Raw genomic sequence first — 26,747 nt, 5'->3', positions numbered from 1 at the left:
GTGTGTCCAAGTCGTTGCCATGGAGATGGAAGTGGGAGACTTTGATGTTAACCACCTGCCTTATGACATGCCAGTAGGGATCTACCGCGCTCCAGTGGCCAAATTGTGTACTGCAGGTCAACAAAGCCAGCTAAGGTTGTTTTCTCTCGGAATTATCACGTTTAATTTGGTTCTCAAAGTGTTTTTGTGTCGTGTCATCAAACCCAGACTTCATCACTGCGGTATTTTCTAGTTGGGCTGACAAAAAGCACACGAGTGCAGTGAAAATACTTATTAGGTTCTGCTGGAGAAACTTTTCAAACCATCTAAAACGAGTCTCCAGAAAGAGAGACCAAAAACTTGTTTGGTATTGAATCCTGACAACAGAATGTTTGTAATACCTCGCACTGAGAGCTCAACTTCAGGAAATACAACTCAAATTTGAAAAATAAATACATCAATAGTTGTTTTTTTTAATTCCAATTACACACTAAAAAATGCTGGGTGATATTGGTAACCCAATTTATGGGTTGCTAGTGTTGAGTTAAATTTTTGAGTTATTTTTATGAAGAGCAACCCATTTTTGGTGTTATAAGGGTATCATCTTAACTCAATTTTGGGGTTTTCAAAATGATGAACCACTTTTGGGTTGTTTTTTAATGAGTGATCCCTTTTTTAGGTTATAAGGGTATTATCTTAACTCAATTTCTTGGTTTTCTAAATTATGAACCATTTTTAGTTTTTTTTTAATGAGTAACCCATTTTTTGGGTCATAAGGGAATTATCTTAACTCTGTTTCTGGGTTTTCAAATGTATGAAAACATTTTGGGTTGTTTTTCAATTAGTAACCCATTTTTGGGTTATAAAGGTATTATCTTAACTCAGTTTCTGGGCTTTCAAAATTATGAAAACATTTTGGGTTGTTTTTCAATGAGTAACACATTTTTTGGGTTATAAGGGTATTATCTTAACACAATATCTGGGTTTTTAAAATGATGAGTCATTGTCAATGAGTAACCCATTTTTTGGGTTATACGGGTATTATCTTAACTCAATATCTGGATTTTCAATATTATTAACCATTTTTGAGTTGTTTTTCAATGAGTAACCCGTTTTTGGGTTATAAGGGTATTATCTTAACTCAATATCTGGGTTTTAAAAATGATGAACCATTTTTAGTTTTTTTTAAATGAGTAACACATTTTTTGGGTTATAAGGGTATTATCATAAGTCTCTTTCTGAGTTTTCTAAATTATGAACCATTTTTGGGTTGTTTTTCAATGAGTAACCCGTTTTTGGGTTATAAGGGTATTATCTTAACTCAATATCTGGGTTTTCAAAATTATGAACCATTTTTAGTTTTTTTTTAATGAGTAACACATTTTTTTGGTTATAAGGGTATTATCTTAAGTCTCTTTCTGAGTTTTCTAAATCATGAACCATTTTTGGGTTGTTTTTCAATGAGTAACCCATTATTTGGGTTATTAGGGCATTATATTAACTCAGTTTCTGGGTTTTCAAAATGATGAACCATTTTTGGGTTGTTTTTCAATGTGTAACACATTTCTTGGGTTATAAGGGTATTATTTTAACTCCATATCTGGGTTTTCAAAATGATGAACCTTTATTGGGTTGTTTTTCAATGAGTAACCCATTTTTGGGTTATAAGGGTATTATCTTAACACAATATCTGGGTTTTTAAAATGATGAGTCATTGTCAATGAGTAACCCATTTTTTGGGTTATAAGGGTATTATCATAACTCAATATCTGGATTTTGGGCAGCACGGTGGAAGAGGGGTTAGTGCATCTGCCTCACAATACGAAGGTCCTGAGTAGTCGTGAGTTCAATCCCGGCCTCGGGATCTTTCTGTGTGGAGTTTGCATGTTCTCCCCGTGACTGCGTGGGTTCCCTCCGGGTACTCCGGCTTCCTCCCACCTCCAAAGACATGCACCTGGGGATAAGTTGATTGGCAACACTAAATTGGCCCTAGTGTGTGAATGTGAGTGTGAGTGTTGTCTGTCTGTCTGTGTTGGCCCTGCGATGAGGTGGCGACTTGTCCAGGGTGTACCCCGCCTTCCGCCCGATTGTAGCTGAGATAGGCTCCAGCGCCCCCCGCGACCCCGAAGGGAATAAGCGGTAGAAAATGGATGGATGGAATATCTGGATTTTCAAAATCATTAACCATTTTTGGGTTGTTTTTCAATGAGTAACCCATTTTTAGTTTATAAGGGTATTATCTTAACTCAATATCTGGGTTTTAAAAATTATGAACCATTTTTTGGTTGTTTTTCAATGAGTAACCCATTTTTTGGGCTAGAAGGGTATTATCTTAACTAAATTTCTGGGTTTTCTAAATTATGAACCATTTTTAGTTTTTTTTTAATGAGTAACCCATTTTTTGGGTTACAAAGGTATTATCTTAACTAAATTTCTGGGTTTTCAAAATTATGAACCATTTTTTGGTTGTTTTTCAATGAGTAACCCATTTTTTGGGCTAGAAGGGTATTATCTTAACTAAATTTCTGAGTTTTCTAAATTATGAACCATTTTTAGTTTTTTTTTAATGAGTAACCCATTTTTTGGGTTATAAGGGTATTATCTTAACTACATTTCTGGGTTTTCAAAATTATGAACCATTTTTGGGTTGTTTTTTCAATGAGTAACCCATTTTTTGGGCTATAAGGGTATTATCTTAACTAAATGTCTGGGTTTTCTAAATTATTGGGTTGTTTTTCAACGAGTAACCCATTTTTTGGGTTATAAGGGTATTATCTTAACTCAGTTTCTGCATTTTTAAAATTATGAAAACATTTTGGGTTGTTTTTAAATGAGTAACCCATTTTTTGGGTTATAAGGGTATTATCTTAACTCAATTTCTGGGTTTTCTAAATTATGAACCATTTCTGGGTTGTTTTTAAACAGATAACCAATTTTTTTGGTTATAAGGGTATTATCTTAACTCAATATCTGGGTTTTTAAAATTATGAGTCATTGTCAATGAGTAACCCATTTTTTGGGTTGTACGGGTATTATCTTAACTCAATATCTGGATTTTCAAAATTATTAACCATTTTTGGGTTGTTTTTCAATGAGAAACCTATTTTTTGGGTTATAAGGGTATTATCTTAACTCAATATCTGGGTTTTAAAAATTATGAACCATTTTTTGGTTGTTTTTCAATGAGTAACCCATTTTTTGGGCTAGAAGGGTATTATCTTAACTACATTTCTGAGTTTTCTAAATTATCAACCATTTTTAAGTTGTTTTTTTTAATGAGTAACCCATTTTTTGGGTTATAAGGGTATTATCTTAACTCAATTTATGGGTTTTCAAAATTATGAACCATTTTTGGGTTGTTTTTTCAATGAGTAACCCATTTTTTGGGCTATAAGGGTATTATCTTAACTAACTGTCTGGGTTTTCTAAATTATTGGGTTGTTTTTCAATGAGTAACCCATTTTTTTGGGTTATAAGGGTATTATCTTAACTCAATTTCTGGGTTTTCTAAATTATTAACCATTTTTGGGTTGTTTTTCAACGAGTAACCCATTTTTGGGGTTATAAGGGCATTATCTTATTTCAATATCTGTTTTTTTTAAATGATGAGTCATTGTCAATGAGTAACCCATTTTTTGGGTTATAAGGGTTTTATCTTAACTCAATATCTGGGTTTTCAAAATTATGAACCATTTTTGGGTTGTTTTTCAACGCGTAACCTATTTTTGGGTAATAGGTATGAACAGAAAATCTTTACTTTGGAGAAAGTGTTCTAAAAAAATGTTATCTCAATATTTGCTAAAATGTTTTTGTTTTATTCTTCAGAAAAACGACATTTGCGATTTGTAAAGAAAGGAAAGTTGTTTCTTGACGATTGTGATGAAAACCGGATGAAGAACGAGAACTTGACAAAGACGAAAGTTGCTATTTCTTTCCATTTGTCTCATTTTTCACTTCAACAACCAGATGACAAACAAGTGGCTCCCCTTCAAAGTAAAGCGTCAAGCAACAAATAAAACATTCAAAACAAAAGTGAAACCCAACATTATGCAATTGAATCAAACATGTCCTTCTTTCTCTGACTAAACATTTGGTCCACAAATATTTCAACCATGACAAAATTTCTTTGATCTTTCAGCGTTGTCATAAAGCGATGACACACAATTGTTGACTTTTTAGTGCGACATTTTGTGTGAAAGGAGACTTTGAAGCAGGAACAAGAAGACATTTTGTCAATCCAACCCCAAATACTTCCTGAGCAGTACTAAGAGTTTAAATGCAGTATTAATATTTTAGAAGCAGTACTAATATTTTTAATGCAGTACTAATATTTTCAATGCAGTACTAACATTTTAAATGCAGTACTAATATTTTCAATGCAGTACTAATATTGTAAATGCAGTCCTAACATTTTTAAAAGCAGTACTAGTATTTTCAATACAGTACTAATATTTTAAATGCAGTATTAACATTTTAAAAGCAGTACTAACATTTTAAATGCAGTACTAACATTTTAAAAGCAGCACTAATATTTCCAATACAGTACTATAATTTTCAATGCAGTACTAATATTTTAAAAGCAGTACTAACATTTTAAATGCAGTACTAATATTTTAAATGCAGTAGTAACATTTCAAATGCAGTCCTAACATTTTTAAAAGCAGTACTAGTATTTTCAATACAGTACTAATATTTTAAATGCAGTATTAACATTTTAAAAGCAGTACTAACATTTTAAATGCAGTACTAACATTTTAAAAGCAGCACTAATATTTCCAATACAGTACTATAATTTTCAATGCAGTACTAATATTTTAAAAGCAGTACTAACATTTTAAATGCAGTACTAATATTTTAAATGCAGTAGTAACATTTTAAAAGCAGTACTAACATTTTCAATGCACTACTAATATTTTCAATGCAGTACTAACATTTTAAATGCAGTACTAATATTTTAAATGCAGTACTCATATTTTCAATGCACTACTAATATTTTCAATGCAGTACTTACATTTTCAATGCAGTACTCATATTTCCAATGCAGTACTAATATTTTAAATGCAGTACTAATATTATCAATACAGTACTATCATTTTAAATGCAGTACTAATATTTACAATGCAGTACTAATATTTTAATTGCAGTACTAATATGTTCAATGCAGTACTAATATTATCAACGCAGTACTAATATTTTCAATGCAGTACTATCATTTCAAATGCAGTACTAATATTTTCATTGCAGTACTAATATTTTAAGAGCAGTACTAACATTTTAAAAGCAGTACTAATATTTTCAATGCAGCACTGATATTTTCAATGCAGTGCTAATATTTTCAATGCAGTACTAATATTTTCAATGCAGTACACTACTAATATTTTAAAAGCAGTACTAACATTTTAAAAGCAGTACTGATATTTTCAATGCAGTACTAACATTGTTAATGCAGTACTAATATTTTAAATGCAGTACTAACATTTTAAATGCAGTACTAATATTTTCAATTGCAGTACTAATATTTTAAATGCAGTACTAACGTTTTAAGAGCAGTACTAATATTTTAAATGCAGTACTAATATTTTCAATGCAGTACTAATATGTTAAATGCAGTACCAAAATTTTAAATGCAGTACTAATATTATCAATGCAGTACTAATATTTTCCATGCAGTACTATCATTTCAAATGCAGTACTAACATTTTAAAAGCAGTACTAATATTTCCAATGCAGTACTAACATTTTAAACGCAGTACTAATATTTTCAATGCAGAACTAATATTTTCAATGCAGTACTAATATTCTAAATTGCAGTACTAATATTTTAAATGCAGTACTAATATTTTCATTGCAGTACTAACATTTAAAAAGCAGTACTAATATTTTCAATGCAGTACTAATATTTTAAATGCAGTACTAATATTTTCATTGCAGTACTAACATTTTAAATGCAGTACTAACATTTAAAAAGCAGTAATAATATTTTAAAAGCAGTACTAATATTTTTAATAAATATTCGATTGATATTGACGTCTTCAGACCATGCCAGCCTCCAGCCAATCACAGGAGACTTTACTCAGCTCTCAGAGTTTTCACTTCTGGATGTGACACAAAAATAAAAATACTTCAAATAAAAGACTACGACTTTTCTTTTGAAAAATACTTTTTATTTTCAACACAAAAGTCTTAGGAATCATTGATTTGTGATATTTGTCGCGTGTGCGTGCGTGTGCGTCAATGTGTGTGTGTGTGTGTGTGTGTGTGTGTGTGTGTGTGTGTGTGTGTGACAGGAAGAAAAGCTCGCTTTGGGAGAATTCATCAGGCCTCCAAATATAAGTTTATATTAGAAGTTGAATAAATATTTTGTGTCTTTGTCATGAAAGCTTTTTTTTTTTTTTTTACACTGAATTTATGGAACTGATTTTTTTTGTGTTTAAATTTTGTGAACCAAACTTTTTTCTTTTTTCCCCCCAAATGATGCTGACAATTTTATTGTAGAAAAATATGTCCGCTAAATTGGTTTGATTGAAAATTCAGTTTGTTAAAATTTTTGTTTTTAAACAACATTTTTATACACTCAATTTTTTTGACACTGAATTTTTTTGACACTGAATTTTTTGCACTCATTTTTTTTCACACTGAATTGTATAGACTACATTTTGTGCACTAAATGTTTTACACTGAATTTTTTCACACTCATTTTTTTTTACACTGAATTGTATCGACTACATTTTGTGCACTAAATGTTTTACACTGAAATTTTTTACACTCATTTTTTAACACTGAATTTTTTGCACTCATTTTTTTTTACACATAATTTTATAGACTACATTTTTTGCACTAAATGTTTTACACTGGATTTAAACAAATAAATGTGACACACATGTTTTATACGAGTAAATAAATGGTCAGCATCATTAGATCTGTTCACACAATTCATACACAAAAAAAAGTATGTTTAAAAAAATAACTTAAACCTCTAAAGGCTTAGTGGCCACATGCGTGTACAGCACCTTTTCGCTTGTATTTCCAAAATTGTGTACACTACTGAATTGGGGTCTTATGGCCGCTTATGTGGACACTTATACTGCCATCTGGTGGTGTCAGAAGAGTATAACATACAATGGAATTTGGAAAAAAAAAAGTGTAAAAAAATAAGAATTAGCATGTCACTAAACATGAAGTACACATGTGTGTACTTATGGACTAAGTACATCATATCAAAATATGATTCTTAGTTTTTATTCTAATTAGGGTCTAATAAGCCCAAATAGCAAAGAGAAATAAAAAAAAAGCATGTAAACAAACCACTTGGGCCTTAAGAGGATAAAACATTTACTGCAAAAAAAAAAAAGAAGAGTGCATTAAAAATAGAGTGTGTAAAAATAGAGTGTATAAAAGTAGAGTGCAGGAATATTTGCTCATTCCTTCAGTCTTCATTTAGCAGGAAGTGAGTCTCGAATTTTAAAGCAGCAAATATTTCTGCTTTGATTTTTATTTTACACTGAATTTTCAAACACTAAATTTGAACTAACTAAATTGTCAAATTTTTTGTACAATGAAATTGTCAGCATCATTAAAGAAGAAGAAAAAAAAAAAGTCTTTACAAAATTCAAACACAAACATTTTAGTGTGTAATTATGGATCAAAGTGGTGAAAGGAGCGAAAAGACAAAGCGGAAGTCAAGATGTTGTTTGGGTTCAAGGCCACTGGGGGGCTCCAAAAGCTCTTTTTGCATGAATGCAAGGTTGTGATTGTTAGCATGAAGCTATGCTACTGTAGCAGTCAAGAATGACAACAAGTGCTACTGCTAGTATAATATGACTGTAGCGGTAGCACTTTTGGTGGCTGATCAAAGCAGGGGTGTCCAAAGTGCGGCTCGTGGCCAATTTTTTAACGGCCGGCAGCACAATTGTTAGCATTCCAATATTAGCATGCTAGCCTTTTTTTGTGTGCTTTCTAATTTTATAGGTATACATCTCAGCACCAAAGGTTTTGTTTAGAGATGTCCGATAATATCGGCCGATAAATGCTTTAAAATGTAATATCGTAAATTATCTGTATCGGTTTCAAAAAGTAAAATGAATGACTTTTTAAAACGGTGATGTACGGAGCGGTACATATCCGGTAAAACACGGACGTAAGAAGAAGTACAGAACAGTTGCGTCTCCCAGAGAGAGAGGTTTACTGGCGACGCTTGATGACCTCATCAAACCGCCGCGAGCGGAGGATAACAACAACAAGAGTGTGTTGTTGCCGGTGCTGTAGCCGTGGCTAACAAGCCAGCTCGCTCAATGACTGACCAATGACATGGTTTGGGATTATTTTAAAGGGGAACATTATCACCATACCTATGTAAGCGTCAATATATACCTTGATGCTGCAGAAAAAAGACCATATATTTTTTTAACCGATTTCCGAACTCTAAATGGGTGAATTTTGGCGAATTAAACGCCTTTCTATCATTCGCTTTCGGAGCGATGACGTCACAACGTGACGTCACATCGGGAAGCAATCTGCCATTTTCTCAAACACCGAGTCAAATCAGCTCTGTTATTTTCCATTTTTTCGACTGTTTTCCGTACCTTGGAGACATCATGCCTCGTCGGTGTGTTGTCGGAGGGTGTAACAACACGAACAGGGACGGATTCAAGTTGCACCAGTGGCCCAAAGATGCGGAAGTGGCAAGAAATTGGACGTTTGTTCCGCACACTTTACCGACGAAAGCTATGCTACGACAGAGATGGCAAGAATGTGTGGATATCCTGCGACACTCAAAGCAGATGCATTTCCAACGATAAAGTCAAAGAAATCTGCCGCCAGACCCCCATTGAATCTGCCGGAGTGTGTGAGCAATTCAGGGACAAAGGACCTCGGTAGCACGGCAAGCAATGGCGGCAGTTTGTTCCCGCAGACGAGCGAGCTAAACCCCCTGGATGTCTTGGCTCACATCGACCCTAGCTTCCCTGGCCTGCTGACATCAACTCCAAAACTGGACAGATCAGCTTTCAGGAAAAGAGCGCGGATGAGGGTATGTCTACAGAATATATTAATTGATGAAAAATGGGCTGTCTGCACTCTCAAAGTGCATGTTGTTGCCAAATGTATTTCATATGCTGTAAACCTAGTTCATAGTTGTTAGTTACCTTTAATGCCAAACAAACACATACCAATCGTTGGTTAGAAGGCGATCGCCGAATTCGTCCTCGCTTTCTCCCGTGTCGCTGGCTGTCGTGTCGTTTTCGTCGTTTTCGCTTGCATACGGTTCAAACCGATATGGCTCAATAGCTTCAGTTTCTTCTTCAATTTCGTTTTCGCTACCTGCCTCCACACTACAACCATCCGTTTCAATACATGCGTAATCTGTTGAATCGCTTAAGCCGCTGAAATCCGAGTCTGAATCCGAGCTAATGTCGCTATAGCTTGCTGTTCTATGCGCCATGTTTGTTTGTGTTCGCATCACTGTGTGACGTCACAGGAAAATGGACGGGTGTATATAACGATGGTTAAAATCAGGCACTTTGAAGCTTTTTTTAGGGATATTGCGTGATGGGTAAAATTTTGAAAAAAACTTCGAAAAATAAAATAAGCCACTGGGAACTGATTTTTAATGGTTTTAACCCTTCTGAAAATGTGATAATGTTCCCCTTTAAAGTGTGTCTGACGGTTAAAAAACTGGCAATTTGCAATGACTGCAAAAAGTTGGTTATGCGAGGAGGAACCAAGACGTCTTCCTTTAATACGAGCAATTTGATCTCCCGCCTCTTCAAGAATCATAAGGAGATACACGGTGAATACAAGCGGACGATGGATGAAAAGCAAACACCGTAAAAAAAGTAGTACCACACAGTTGTCGCTTAAAGACTCCGCCGAGAAAAAACTAAAATACAACAAAAACCACCCCCAGGGCGAAAGCCCACGTTGTGGTCAGGGACAACGCACGCAGTATGGCAAAAACTACGGTGGAGTTTGGTGTGGCTAGTCTGCCCTGCATGGCGCAGACTTTGCAGCTTGCAGTGAACACTTCAAGCACTCACCACTAGCTTGCAGAACATTTTTGTTACTCATATGAATACGTTAGAGCAAGGCAGATTGAGCCCAGTTTATAATTCCCTGTTATACAGTATGCCAGGCAGTCTTGCACTAAAGGAGGACTATGTCATTGTTTACTTTATGACTCTAGTATACTCTGGACTGAAGCTGTGTGCCTTCATTGTTTTCGTAGCTGCTGTTTTGAGGCATGTTTAAAAAAAATAATGCACTTTGTGACTTCAATAATAAATATGGCAGTGCCATGTCGGCACTTTTTTCCATAACTTGAGTTGAAGTTGTTCTCTTATTTTGAAAAAAAACCTTGTTACATTGTTTAATGCATCCAGCGGGGCATCACAACAAAATTAGGCATAATAATGTGTTAGTTCCACGACTGTATATATCGGTATCGGTTGATATCGGAATCGGTAATTAAGAGTTGGACAATATCGGAATATCGGCAAAAAAGCCATTATCGGACATCTCTAGTTTTGTTACTTGACGAATGATACCTGCTAGCATGCTAACGTTGGTATGCTTGTTTCTCTTGTTTCCGGAGGTATACGCCTCAGTCGTATTGTGGCACTGGATGGATGCTAACGTTAGCATCCTAGCATTTGAAACTATTTTTTCAAGTACACACCTCAGAGTATTATATTTTGGACCTTGACAAATGTTACAGTTAGCATTAGCATGCTAACTTTTTTTTTAGCTAAATTAGCAAGGTATACATCTCAGTGTCACATATTTTGGTATTTCACTAATGCTAACTGTAAGCACGCTATTATTAATATACTACTGTTAGCATGCTAGCTTTTTAGCTCATATTCTTTTTTGTTTGCTAACGGTTAGCATTTCAGTTTGGCTTTGGCTCTTCAGCAGTCACACAACATTTCTACCAAAAACTGCATTTTGTAGTTCTTTGAAATACATCTGTAAATAGTTGTCGTTTTGAAGATGACATCTCGTAACTAATTTTCTAACGGCTCGCAGCACAATCGTTAGTATTCTAATAGTAGAATGCTGGCTTTTTTTCTTTTTTTGGTGCAAATTTTGCAGGTATACACCTTAGCACCAAATGTTTTGTTTATTGACGATTGATACCTGCTAGCATGCTAACGTTAGTATGCTTGCTTCTGTTGTTTTTAGCTCATTTTGGAGGTATACGCCTCAGTCATATTTTAAAATATGACTTGATACATGTTAACATTAGCATCCTAGCATTTTGAATGCATTTTTCATGTACACACCTCAGGGTATTATATTTTGGTTTTCGCAAACTAACGTTAGCATGCTAGCTTTTTTTAGCTAATTTAGCAGGTATACACATCACATCATATTTTGGTATTTCACTAAAGCTAACTTTTTGCTCAGCATGCTAGCATTTTTTAGCTCATATCTGGCCAGCGTGCTAACTGTTAGCATTTCACTTCGACTTTGGCTCTTCAGCATTCACACAACATTTCTAACAAAATTGCATTTTCTCGTTCTTTGGAAAATGAAAATAAGTAAATATTGTACTGGTTTCAAAGGTGAAAACTAGCAAAATGGCCGCCACATCCTTTGATTTGTCAGTTATGGCCCTCGGTGGAAAAAGTTTGGGCACCCCTGGATGAAAGTATAAGATATAATACACATGGTGAAGTACATCACAGTAATCTTTACTTTTGGCACAGTAGAGAGTACTGCTATGTTCATGTACTGCATGTAATGCATGTACTGTGTGTACTGCATGTACTGCACGTACTGCACAAACTGCATGTACTGCATGTAGTGCGTGTACTGCATGTAGTGTGTGTACTGCATGTAGTGTGTGTACTGCATGTCCATGTTCTACTTGGCAGGAGAGAGCCGCTTTAGGAGCTTCTTCCCCTTGGAGAGCAGTCCTTTCTTCTTCTTGTTTGCTAAATCGTGAGCGTCGCAGGGGTCCGGGGGGGCGCGCAGGGGGCCCCTGGTGGGGCTGAGAGGCCGCATGGTGCCCGGCAGCAGGGGGCCGACGATGGGGGACGGCGTGCGGACTGGCGTGCGGACTGGCGTGGCAGTGTTGTCGATGGCGTTGTCGATGGCGATCTGAAGAAAAAGAGAGGCGATGGGGAAGGAAGCGACACTTTCTTCTACTTGTTGTGTTATCACATTATTATTATGATTATTATTATTGTTATTATTATTATATTATTATTGTTATTATTATTGTTGTTATTATTATTATTGTTGTTTTTGTTTTTATTATTAGTAGTAGTATTATATTATTATTATTATTATTATCGTTGTTATTATTATTATTAATGTTATTATTATTATCAATATTATTTTATTATTACGATTATATCATTACTATTAGTATTATTTTTATTGTATTAATATTATTATTAGTATTATTGTTGTTGTTATCATTATTTTTATTAAATTATTCTTATTTTTATATTATTCTTATTCTTAATAATATATTATGATTATTACTGTTATATTATTATTATTATTATTTGTATTATTACTATTGTTATTATTATTATCATTATATTATTATCATTATCACTAGTGTAATTATTATTATTATTATTGCTATTATTATCATTATTAATATTACTATTTTATTATATTATTATTATTATATTATTATTATTAGTATAAATATTATTATTGTTATTATTGTCATTATTATTGTTTTTATTAATATTATTATTTACATTATTATTATACTATTATTATTATCAATGCTATCATTGTTATTATTATATTTTTATTATTATTATTATGTTTTTTAATTTTTTATTAATGTTATTATGATTACCAATAATATATTATTATTATTTTATTATTACTATTATATTATTATTGGTAGTATACTTTCTATGTTATTTTTATTATAATTAATTATTATTGTTGTTGTTATTGTTATTATTATTATTATAATTATATTATTATTATTATTATTGTTGTTATCGTTATTTTTATTAAATTAGTCTTATTATTACATTATTATTATTATTAATAACATATTATAATTATTATTATTATATTATTATTTTAATTGTATTATTATTTTAATTATATTATTATTAATATTGTTGTAATTATTTTTATTATTACTATTATTATTATCATTATTGTTATTATTATTATAATTATTGTTATTGTCATTATATTATTATTATATTATTGATAATAATAATTATTATTATTGTTATTATTATCATTATTAATATTATTATAATTGTTGTTATTATTATTTTTAAATTATTTTATTGTGCTGCTTGCTAGCGCAGGTCAAAGGTCAAATGACTGTTCTATTTTGTTTTCTTACACTTCTGAGTGTGCATTCATTTCAGTTTGTTCAAGCTAATGAGGAAGTTGTCTTGTAGTTGTCATCAACACATTTGGAGGTGTGGAAATCGCCATGTAAAATCGCTAATGCTAATCAATAGCATGTGTACAGCATATTAGCATCGAGCTAGCACTTTTTGAAATGTGGCGCCTTGTTTTTGAGTGCTTTCTATAAAGCATGCTTGCTTCGTTAGCATATACAATGACATCACTTACAGGCAGTCTGCTACAAATACTCTCGTTTGCTCGCCCAGGGTCAGATCTACTAAAGGTTTACGTGTACTAAAACACCTGCAACCTTGAAGATGATCCACTAAACTTGTGAGCAGAGGATTTTGTCTCATTAGTGAGCAGAATAAGGAGTGTGTATGTAATTGTGTGTGTATGTAATTGTATTTACTGTACATGTAATTGTATGTATATGTAATTATATTGTATGTACGTAATTGTATGTACTGTGTGTGTAATTGTATGTGTTTGTAATTGTATATGTAGTTGTATATGGATGTAAATGTTTGTATACGTAACTGTGTATGTATGTACTATTATGTAATTGTATGTAAATGTACCTGTGTTGTATATGTATATGTATGTAATTGTTTGTATATGTAATTGTCTGTGTATGTAATTGTATGTACAGTGTATGTCATTTTATGTATATGTAATTGTATTGTATATGTAATTATATTGTATATATGTGGTTGTATATGTATGTAATAGTTTGTATACGTAATTGTATGAACTGTGTGTGATATTGTATGTGTATGTAATTGTATTGCATATGTAGTTGTATATGTGTGTATTTGTATGAACTGTGTATGTAATTATAATGTATATGTAGTTGTATATGTATGTAATTATTTGTATATGTAATTGTGTGTATTTAATTTGTATTGTATGTATCCTTTCCATCCTTTGTAACTGAGTTGTATATGTATGTAACTGCATACGTAATCGTCTGTGTATGTAATTGTATGTAGTGTATATGTAAGTATGTGAGTATGTGTAGTTGTATATGTATATGTAGTTGTATATGTATATTATTGTTTGTATACGTAATTATGTGTGTATGTAATTGTATTGTATATGTATGCAATTGTAATCGTGTGTGTATGTATTTGTATGTATATGTAATGGGGTTGTATATGTAGTTGTATATGTATATAATTGTTTGGATAGGTAATCATGTGTGTATGTAATTGTATTGTATATGTAGTTGTACATGTATGTAATTGTTTGTATACATAATCGTATATGTATGTAATTGTATATACCGTACATGTAATTCTATTGTACAAAACCAAAAACCTGTGAAGTTGGCACATTGTGTAAATGGCAAATAAAAACAGAATACAATGATTTGCAAATCATTTTCAACCTATATTCAATTGAATAGACTGCAAAGACAAGATACTTAACGTTCGAACTGAGAAAACGTGGTTATTTTTGGCAAATATTAGCTCATTTGGAAATTGATGCCTGCAACATGTTTCAAAAAAGCTGGCACAAGTTGCAAAAAAGACTGAGAAAGTTGAGGAATGCTCATCAAACACTTATTTGGAACATCCCACAGGTGAACAGGCTAATTGGGAACAGGTTCGGGACTGCACGTAAGCAGCAAGGCCGAAAACCAACATTGAATGCCCCTGACCTTCGATCCCTGCATCAAAAAGCGACATCAATGTGTAAAGGATATCACCACATGGGCTGGGGAACACTTCAGAAAACCACTGTGAGTAACTACAGTCGGTCCCTACAACTGTAAGTGCAAGTTAAAATTCTACTATGCATTGCCAAATCCATTTATCAACAACACCCAGAAAGGCTTTGCCGGGCCCGAGCTCATCTAAGATGGACTGATGCAAAGTGGAAAAGTGTTCCGTGGTCTGAGGAGTCCACTTTTAAAATTATTTTTGGAAACTGCGGAGCAAAAAGGAAAAGAACCACTCGGACTGTTATAGGCGCAAAGTTGAGAAGCCAGCATCTGTGATGGTATGGGGGTGTATTAGTGCCCAAGGCATGGGTAACTTACACATCTGTGAATGCGCCATTAATGCTGAGAGGTACATACAGGTTTTGGAGCAACATATGTTGCCATCCAAGCAACGGTATCATGGACGCCCCTGCTTATTTCAGCAAGACAATGCCGAGCCACGTGTTACAACAGCGTGGCTTCACAGTAAAAGAGTGCAGGTACTAGACTGGCCTGCCTGTAGTCCAGACCTGTCTCCCATTGAAAATGTGTGGTGCATTATGAAGCCTAAAATACCACAACGGAGACCCCCGGACTGTTGAACAACTTAAGCTGTACATCAAGCAAGAACGGGAAAGAATTCCACCTGAAAAGCTTCAAAAATTGGTCACCTCAGTTCCCAAACAGTGTTGTTAAAAGGAAAGGCCATGTAACACAGTGGTAAAAATACCCCTGTGACAACTTGTTTTGCAATGTGTTGCTGCCATTCAATTCTAAATTATTAGATTATTTGCCAAAAAAAATTTAGCTTCTCAGTTCGAACATTAAATATCTTGTCTTTGAAGTCTATTCAATTGAATATAAGTTGAAAGGGATTTGCAAATCATTGTATTCTGTTTTTATTTACGAATTACACAATGTGCCAACTTCACTGGTTTTGTATGTGTACAGTATATGTAATTGTATTGTATATGTAGTTGTACATGTATGTAATTGTCTGTATACAAAATTGTGTGTATATGTAATTGTATGTACAGTATATGTTAGAGGTGTCCGATAATGGCTTTTTTGCCGATATCCGATATTCCGATATTGTCCAACTCTTAATTACCGATTCCGATGTCAACCGATACCGATATATACAGTCGTGGAATTAACACATTAATTAATTTTGTTGTGATGCCCCGCTGGATGCATTAAACAATATAACAAGGTTTTCCAAAATAAATCAACTCAAGTTCTGGGGAAAAAAATGCCAACATGGCACTGCCATATTTATTATTGAAGTCACAAAGTGCATTATTTTTTTTTTAACATGCCTCAAAACAGCAGCTTTGAATTTTGGACATACTCTCCCTGAGAGAGCATGAGAAGGTTGAGGGGTTGAGGTGGTGGGTGGGGGGGAGGGGGGGGTGTATATTGTAGCGTCCCGGAAGAGTTAGTGCTGCAAGGGGTTCTGGGTATTTGTTCTGTTGTGTTTATGTTGTGTTACAGTGCGGATGTTCTCCCGAAATGTGTTTGTCATTCTTGTTTGGTGTGGGTTCACAGTGTGGCGCATATTTGTAACAGTGTTAAAGTTGTTTATACGGCCACCCTCAGTGTGACCTGTATGGCTGTTGACCAAGTATGTATTCACTTGTGTGTGTGAAAAGCCGTAAGTATTATGTGATTGGGTCGGCAAGCAAAGGCAGTGCCTTTAAGGCACGCCCCCAATATTGTTGTCTGGGTGGAAATCGGGAGAATGGTTTCCCCGGGAGATTTTCGGAAGGGGCACTGAAATTCGGGAGTCTCCCGGGAAAATCGGGGGGGTTGGCAAGTATGACTGGGAGATGCAACTGCTCTGTACTTCTCCCTACGTCCGTGTACCACTCCGTACAGCAGCGTTTTAAAAAGTCATAAATTTTACTTTTTGAAACCGATACCGATAATTTCCGATATTACATTTTAAAGCATTTATCGGCCGATAATATCGGCAGTCCAATATTATCGGACATCTCTAGTATATGTAATTGTATTGTATATGTAGTTGTATATGTATGTAATAGTTTGTATACATAATCATGTATATGTAATTGCATGCACAGTGTATGTAATTGTATATGTATGTAATTGTCTGTATACAAAAATGTGTGTATATGTAATTGTATGTTCAGTATATGTAATTGTATATGTATGTAATTGTCTGTATACAAAATTGTGTGTATATGTAATTGTATGTTCAGTATATGTAATTGTACTGTATATGTACAAACCCCGTTTCCATATGAGTTGGGAAATTGTGTTAGATGTAAATATAAACGGAATACAATGATTTGCAAATCATTTTCAACCCATATTCAGTTGAATATGCTACAAAGACAACATATTTGATGTTCAAAATTATAAACATTTTTTTTTGTTGCAAATAATCATTAACTTTAGAATTTGATGCCAGCAACACGTGACCAAGAAGTTGGGAAAGGTGGCAATAAATACTGATAAAGTTGAGGAATGCTCATCAAACACTTATTTGGAACATCCCACAGGTGAACAGGCAAATTGGGAACAGGTGGGTGCCATGATTGGGTATAAAAGTAGATTCCATGAAATGCTCAGTCATTCACAAACAAGGATGGGGCGAGGGTCACCACTTTGTCAACAAATGCGTGAGCAAATTGTTGAACAGTTTAAGAAAAACCTTTCTCAACCAGCTATTGCAAGGAATTTAGGGATTTCACCATCTACGGTCCGTAATATCATCAAAGGGTTCAGAGAATCTGGAGAAATCACTGCACGTAAGCAGCTAAGCCCGTGACCTTGGATCTCTCAGGCTGTACTGCATCAACAAGCGACGTCAGTGTGTAAAGGATATCACCACATGGGCTCAGGAACGCTTCAGAAACTCACTGTCAGTAACTACAGTTGGTCGCTACATCTGTAAGCGCAAGTTAAAACTCTCCTATGCCAGGCGAAAACCGTTTATCAACAACACCCAGACACGCTGTCGGCTTCGCTGGGCCTGAGCTCATCTAAGGTGGACTGATACAAAGTGGAAAAGTGTTGTGTGGTCTGACGAGTACACATTTCAAATTGTTTTTGGAAACTGTTGACGTCGTGTCCTCCGGACCAAAGAGGAAAAGAACCATCCGGATTGTTATAGGCGCAAAGTTGAAAAGCCAGCATCTGTGATGGTATGGGGGTGTATTAGTGCCCAAGACATGGGTAACTTACACATCTGTGAAGGCACCATTAATGCTGAAAGGTACATACAGGTTTTGGAGCAACATATGTTGCCATCCAAGCAATGTTACCATGGACGCCCCTGCTTATTTCAGCAAGACAACGTGGCTTCAGAGTAAAAGAGTGCAGGTACTAGATTGGCCTGCCTGTAGTCTCCCATTGAAAATGTGTGACGCATTATGAAGCCTAAAATAGCACAACGGAGACCCCCGGACTGTTGAACAACTTAAGCTGTACATCAAGCAAGAATGGGAAAGAATTCCACCTGAGAAGCTTAAAAAATGTGTCTCCTCAGTTCCCAAACGTTTACTGAGTGTTGTTAAAAGGAAAGGCCATGTAACACAGTGGTGAACATGCCCTTTCCCAACTACTTTGGCACGTGTTGCAGCCATGAAATACTAAGTTAATTATTATTTGCAAAAAAAAAATGAACATCAAATATCTTGTCTTTGTAGTGCATTCTATTGAATATGGGTTGAAAAGGATTTGCAAATCATTGTATTCCATTTATATTTACATCTAACACAATTTCCCAACTCATATGGAAACGGGGTTTGTACTTGTACATGTCTGTAATTGTTTACATACGTAATCGTGTGTATGTAATTGTGCGTACTGTATATGCAATTGTGCGTGTACGTAGTTGTGCTGTTCTGTGTCGGATGAGACATGAAGAAAGTAGAAGAGGGAAAAGTCCTGAGTGTATTTGAGAGGCAAAGACGGCACAGAAGGAGGAAGAAACATTGATCAGGGAAGCCATCGGACACGTGGAGGTCAGCACCAACTGAAGATACCATGTCTGCTTTTTCCCTTATCCCTGCTATTCATGTTCATTATTATTCATGAATTTCCATGAAATTGAATTTATTTGTCATAAAATATCTTCAAAAAGTCACATTTACACTCCTTGAATCCAATTTAGCAATGCTGTCTTTTTACTACGCTTTGACGCTTGCAGCATTCAGGCCAAAAGTGGGTTTAAATACGCTTTGAATAGAAAGAAATGCCAAAGTTGAAAGTGCGAGGGAGAAATCTGTAAAAATTAGAGCAGCGGCTTTTGGTATCTGAAGTTGCTGCGGGGCAGATGGTGTGAGATGAACACTTTGTCCCTCCGTTTTGTTTTGTCCTAGTTTGGCCAAGCGGGGTGAGGCGAGAAAAAAAAGGAAGGAAAAATGCAGCGGCGTAAGTCACCATCAGAGGAAAAACACACCGCACCACAATGAAAACATTGACACACACAACAACACAACAAGATCGTGTCAAAGGAAGCTTTTTTTTTTTTTTTTTTAATATCAAAAGTTTTTTTTTTTTTTTTGCTTGCTTTTTATTTGTTGTTTATTGTTCATTGTAACAACACAGTTGGGATGTCTCAGTGGTTAATTTGAAGCTGAAACAAATCGATTGATGTGTGTGTGCAACAAACACAAAAAGAAACAAAGCCTCTTTCCCAGAATCACAACGTTACAAAAATGGATCGGTTTTAGCAAAAAAAGGCATGCTCTTCCAGTCAATGTTAGCAATTAGCACTTACTCATTATTGTTGCCGCACACAATAACACACGAGGGTGTTGAGTGCAAAGAGGTACAAATGGAAGGAATGAGCATGCAAGAACAACCCCCGCCTCCACGCAGCGCCTGCGTCCTCTCGTTTGCCTCGTTTGTCTCGTTTGCCTCGTTTGCCTCGTTTGTCCAATGCAGGCTTTGCTTCTTCCTTTCTCTGAGACTTAGAAAGGTGTCACACTGCACTTTGTTCTACTTCCTTTTCACAGATGGAGCAGCAAGGGAGGTTGTTAGTTGGTCACCACAGCCACAAACAACACGCACACACACACACACACACACACACACACACACACACACGCACATACACACACACAAGCAAGCCAGAGATGGTGTGGAAGTATTGTTGTAGCAAAACTGTTTCTCAATCTGTGCGTCTGATATCTGATTCTTGTGTCCGTGTGCTAATTTGTGTGTCTGTAGCTCAATCTGTGTGTGTGTAATTAGTTCCGTGTGTGCGTGTTTCAATGTGTGGCTGCATTTCTATCCGTGTGTGTGTGTGTGTGTGTGAAAAACGAATCTGTCCGTCCATTTTGCGATCTGTGTGTGTGTAAAAAAAGTGTGTGTCTGTGTATTCAGATTTTTGTGAAGCAGGACGTCTGATTGGCTGTCTTTTTACACGTGACTTTTGCGACACTTCTGTCATGTAAGATTTGTGTGTCCGTATCTCGATTTGTGTGCGTGTGTAAAAAAAGGCTGTGTCTGTGTATTCAGATTTGTGTGAAGCAGGACGTCTGATTGGCTGTCTTTTTACACGTGACTTTTGCGACACTTCTGTCATGTAAGATTTGTGTCCGTATCTCGATTTGTGTGCGTGTGTAAAAAAAGGGTGTGCCTCTGTATTCAGATTTGTGTGAAGCAGGAACTCTGATTGGCTGTCTGTTTACATGTGACTTTTGTATTCCGTGTAAGATTTGTGTGTCCGTATCTCGATTTGTGTGTGTGTGTAAAAAAAGGGTGTGTCTGTGTATTCAGATTTGTGTGAAGAAGGAACCCCTTTTGCGACACTTCTGACGTGTAAGATTGGTGTGTCCGTATTTCAATTTGCTTGTGTGTGTAAAAAACAAATCTGTCCGTTCGTATAACCTACTCAGTGGCCTAGTGGTTAGAGTGTCCGCCTTGAGATCGGTAGGTTGTGAGTTCAAACCCCGGCCGAGTCATACCAAAGACTATAAAAATGGGACCCATTACCTCCCTGCTTGGCACTCAGCATCAAGGGTTGGAATTGGGGGTTAAATCACCAAAAATGATTCCCGGGTGCGGCACCGCTGCTGCCCACTGCTCCCCTCACCTCCCAGGGGGTGAACAAGGGGATGGGTCAAATGCAGAGGACAAATTTCACCACACCTAGTGTGTGTGTGACAATCATTGGTACTTTAACTTTAACTTTATTCGGATTTGTGTGAAGCAAGAACCCCGATTGGCTGTCTTTTTCGACGTGACTTTTTCGACACTTCTGCCGTGTAAGATTGGTGTGTCCGTATCTCGATTTGTGTGTGTGTGTGTGTGTGTAAAAAAAGGGTGTGCCTCTGTATTCAGATTTGTGTGAAGCAGGAACTCTGATTGGCTGTCTTTTTACATGTGACTTTTGCATTCCGTGTAAGATTTGTGTGTCCGTATCTCGATCTGTGTGTGTGTAAAAAAAAAAAAAAGGGTGTCTGTGTATTCAGATTTGTGTGAAGCAAGACCTCTGATTGGCTGTCTTTTTAGACGTGACTTATTCGCCACTTCTGCCGTGCAAGATTTGTGTGTCCGTATCTCGATTTGTGTGTGTGTAATAAAAAAGGGTGTGTCTGTGTATTCAAATTTGTGTGAAGCACGAAGTCTGATTGGATGTCTGTTTACATGTGACTTTTGCACCACTTTTGCCATGTAAGATTTGTGTGTCCATATCTCGGTTTGTGTGTGTGTGTGTAAAAAATGTGTGTCTGTGTATTCAGATTTGTGTGAAGCAGGAACTCTGATTGGCTGTCTGTTTACACGTGACTTTTACGACACTTCTGCCATGTAAGATTTGTGTGTCCGTATCTCGGTTTGTGTGTGTGTGTGTAAAAAAGAGTGTGTCTCTGTATTCAAATTTGTGTGAAGCAGGAACTCTGATTGGCTGTCTGTTTACACGTGACTTTTGCGACACTTCGCCGTGTAAGATTTGTGTGTCCGTATTTCGATTTGCGTGTGTGTGTGTGTAAAAAACAAATCTGTCCGTCCGTATTTTGATTTGTGTGTCTGTAAAAAAACTAATCTGTCCATCTATATTGCGATTTGTGTGCGTGTAAAAAATGTGTGTCTGTGTATTCGGATTTGTGTGAAGCAAGAACACCGATTGGCTGTCTTATTACACGTGACTTTTGCGACACTTCTGCCGTGTAAGATTTGTGTGTCCGTATTTCGATTTGCGTGTGTGTGTAAAAAACAAATCTGTCCGTTCGTATTTTGATTTGTGTGTGAGTAAAAAACTAATCTGTCCGTCCATATTGCGATCTGTGTGCGTGTAAAAAATGTGTGTCTGTGTATTCGGATTTGTGTGAAGCAAGAACCCCGATTGGCTGTCTTTTTACACGTGACTTTTGCGACACTTCTGCCGTGTAAGATTGGTGTGTCCGTATCTCGATTTGTGTGTGTGTGTGTGTGTGTGTAATAAAAGGGTGTGCCTCTGTATTCAGATTTGTGTGAAGCAGGAACTCTGATTGGCTGTCTTTTTACATGTGACTTTTGCATTCCGTGTAGGATTTGTGTGTCCGTATCTCGATCTGTGTGTGTGTAAAAAAAAAAAAAAAAGTGTGTCTGTGTATTCAGATTTGTGTGAAGCAAGACCTCTGATTGGCTGTCTTTTTAGACGTGACTTATTCGCCACTTCTGCCGTGCAAGATTTGTGTGTCCGTATCTCGATTTGTGTGTGTGTAATAAAAAAGGGTGTGTCTGTGTATTCAAATTTGTGTGAAGCAGGAAGTCTGATTGGATGTCTGTTTACAAGTGACTTTTGCGACACTTTTGCCATGTAAGATTTGTGTGTCCATATCTTGGTTTATGTGTGTGTGTGTGTAAAAAAGAGTGTGCCTCTGTATTCAGATTTGTGTGAAGCAAGAACCCCGATTGGCTGTCTTATTACACGTGACTTTTGCGACACTTCTGCCGTGTAAGATTGGTGTGTCCGTATTTCGATTTGCGTGTGTAAGTGTAAAAAACAAATCTGTCTGTCTGTATTTTGATTTGTGTGTGAGTAAAAAACTAATCTGTCCGTCCATATTGCGATCTGTGTGCGTGTAAAAAATGTGTGTCTGTGTATTCAGATTTGTGTGAAGCAGGACCTCTGATTGGCTGTCTTTTTACAGGTGACTTTTGCGACACTTCTGCCGTGTAAGATTGGTGTGTCCGTATTTCGATTTGCGTGTGTGTGTGTGTAAAAAAACAAATCTGTCCGTCCGTAGTTTGATTTGTGTGTGTGTAAAAAACGAATCTGTCCATCCATATTGCGATCTGCGTGCGTGTAAAAAATGTGTGTCTGTGTATTCGGATTTGTGTGAAGCAGGAACCCTGATTGGCTGTCGTATTACACGTGACTTTTGCGACACTTCTGCCGTGTAAGATTTGTGTGTCCATATCACGATTTGTGTGTGTGTAAAAAAAAAGGGTGTGTCTGTGTATTCAGATTCGTGTGAAGCAGGAACTCTGATTGGCTGTCTATTTACACGTGACTTTTGCATGCCGTGTAAGATTTTTGTGTCCGTATCTCGATCTGTGTGTGTGTGTAAAAGAAAAGTATGTGTCTGTGTATTCAGATTTGTGTGACGCAAGAACTCTGATTGGCTGTCGCATTACACGTGACTTTTGCCACACTTCTGCCGTGTAAGATTTGTGTATCCGTATCACGATTTGTAAGTGTGTAAAAAAACAAAAAGGGTGTGTCTGTGTATTCAGATTTGTGTGAAGCAGGACCTCTGATTGGCTGTCTGTTGACACGTGACTTTTGCATGCCGTGTAAGATTTGTGTGTCCGTATCTCGATCTGTGTGTGTGTAGAAAAAAAGTGTGTGTCTGTGTATTCAGATTTGTGTGACGCAGGACCTCTGATTGGCTGTCTTTTTACACGTGACTTTTGCCACACTTCTGCCGTGTAAGATTTGTGTGTCTGTATCTCGATTTGTGTGCGTGTAATAAAAAAGGGTGTGTCTGTGTATTCAAATTTGTGTGAAGCAGGAACTCTGATTGGCTGTCGTGTTACACATGACTTTTGCGACTCTTTTGCCGTGTAAGATTTGTGTGTCCGTATCACGATTTGTGTGTGTGTAAAAAATTAAAAAGGGTGTGTCTCTGTACTCAGATTTGTGTGAAGCGGGAACTCTGATTGGCTGTCTGTTTACATGTGACTTTTGCATGCTGTGTAAGAAATGTGTGGGTCCGTATCACGATTTGTGTGTGTGTAAAAAAAAAAAGTGTGTGTCTGTGTATTCAGATTTGTGTGAAGCAGGACCTCGGATTGGCTGTCTTTTTACACGTGACTTCTGCGACACTTCTGTCGTGTAAGATTTGTGTGTCTGTATCACGATTTGTGTGTGTGTAAAAAATTAAAAAGGTTGTGTCTGTGTATTCAGATTTGTGTGAAGCAGGACCTCGGATTGGCTGTCTTTTTACACGTGACTTCTGCGACACTTCTGTCGTGTAAGATTTGTGTGTCCGTATCACGATTTGTATGTGTGTAAAAAAAACAAAAAGGGTGTGTCTGTGTATTCAGATTTGTGTGAAGCAGGACCTCTGATTGGCTGTCTTTTTACATGTGACTTCTGCGACACTTCTGTCATGTAAGATTTGTGTGTCCGTATCACGATTTGTGTGTGTGTAAAAAATTAAAAAGGTTGTGTCTCTGTACTTAGATTCGTGTGAAGCACCCGCTCATCTTACGTGGCAAAAGTGTTGCAAAAGTCATATGTAAAAAGACCGCCAATCAGAGTTCCTGCTTCACACAAATCTGAATACACAGACACACTTTTTTTTTTACACACACACAGATCAAACTACAAAGAGAACATTTTTTTTATTACACACACAAATTGAAATACACCCACACACAAATTGAAACACACACACAGTGATCTGATTACGGACACACAGATTGAGATACGGACACACAAATTAGCACACGGACATGAGAATCGGAGTACAGACGCAACAGACTGAGATACACATTTGCAAATAGTTTTGCGTCAACAATACTTCCATATATGGACATTGAGAAGGAGAGAGCGCGAGAGAGAGGGAGGAAGAGAGAGAGAGAGAGAGAGAGAGAAAGAGAGAGAGAGGAAGGAATGAGCGTTAGCGCTGAGCGCGGCGATGATGATGGTGGTGATGATGATGATGTACCCGTTTGGGATCCGGGACGGGAGCGACCGAGTTGGCAGCAGGGGGCCGGTTGGCGGGCTCCTCAGGGGGGAAGTGGGAGGGCGTGTCGGTCAGGTACACCTCCACGTCGTCAGGCACTTCTTCCAGGAAGTTGGAGGGGACCAGACCGCGGTGGCCATTGATCTCCCCCTGATGAAACATTGCGATCAGAACCATTGATACTCCCGTCAACACATTGATTGTTTGGCATTGCAAATGTGGACACAAAACAAGAAATGTTCAACACTACGTCTTCTCCATCCAAAGTGTAAACATGGTGTTTGGAGAACAGATCAATCGCTCACATAGTAGAAGCCGTCTTCGTCGATGTCACCAAACACCGCAATGATGTCACCCGTGCAGAAGGTCAGCTCAGCCTATCAGAAGACAGACTTATATATATATATATGTATGTACATATGTATGTATATATGTATGTATATACGTATGTATATATATGTATGTATATATAGTATGTATGTATATATGTATGTATGTATGTATATATAATATGTATGTATATATGTATGAATATATGTATGTATGTACAGTATGTGTATGTATATATGTATGTATATATATATTGATATCATTCCCAGTGATGGGAAACCTCCTTGGGAAAGGTAGTAAGCTAAGTTACTCGCTACGCTCCATTAAATGTAACTAAGCTACTAATTACTCTCCTTTAAATGTAACTAAGCTACTCGTTACGCTCCATTAAATGTAACTAAGCTACTAGCTACTCTCCTTTAAATGTAACTAAGCTACTCGTTATGCTCCATTAAATGTAACTAAGCTACTAGCTACTCTCCATTAAATGTAACTAAGCTACTCGTTACGCTCCATTAAATGTAACTAAGCTACTAGCTACTCTCCATTAAATGTAACTAAGCTACTAGTTACTCTCCAATGAATGTAACTACGTTACTAGTTACTATCCATTAAATTTAAGTAAGCTACTAGTTACTCTCCTTTAAATGTAACTGAGCTGCTAGTTACTCTCCATGAAATGTAACTAAACTACTAGTTACTCTCCAATACTCTCCATTAATAGTGACTGAATTACTAGTTACTCTTTATTAAATGCAACTGATTTACTTGTTACTCTCCATTAAATGTAACTAAGTTACTTGTTACTCTCCATGAAATGTAACTAAGCTACTAATTACTCTCTATTAAATGTAACCAAGCTCCTAGCTACTCTCCATTAAATGTAACTAAGCTACTCGTTACGCTCCATTAAATGTAACTAAGCTACTCGTTACTCTCCATTAAATGTAACTAAGCTACTCGTTACGCTCCATTAAATGTAACTGAGCTACTAGTTACTCTCCATTAAATATAACTAAGCTACTAGTTACTCTCCAATACATGTAACTCAGTTACTAGTTACTCTCCATTAAATTTAAGAAAGCTATTAATTACTCTTCTTTAAATGTAACTGCGCTACTAGTTACTCTCCATGAAATGTAACTAAACTGCTAGTTACTCTTCATTACTCTCAATTAATTGTGACCGAGTTACTAGTTACTCTTTATTAAATGCAACTGATTTACTTGTAACTCTCC

The 26,747-nt window shown here is 36.2% G+C and overlaps 1 pseudogene; it reads right to left on the bottom strand.

The window, feature by feature from the left end:
• Window positions 1-9,424: 9,424 nt before the first annotated feature.
• Window positions 9,425-26,747, bottom strand: part of LOC133610168 (RIMS-binding protein 2-like) — a 115,455-nt pseudogene continuing 98,132 nt past the window's right edge.

Source organism: Nerophis lumbriciformis, linkage group LG11 (assembly GCF_033978685.3).
Source record: "Nerophis lumbriciformis linkage group LG11, RoL_Nlum_v2.1, whole genome shotgun sequence".
Taxonomy (NCBI): domain Eukaryota; kingdom Metazoa; phylum Chordata; class Actinopteri; order Syngnathiformes; family Syngnathidae; genus Nerophis; species Nerophis lumbriciformis.
Note: the sequence above shows the minus strand (reverse complement) of the source record. Positions and strands in the feature narration are given on the sequence as shown.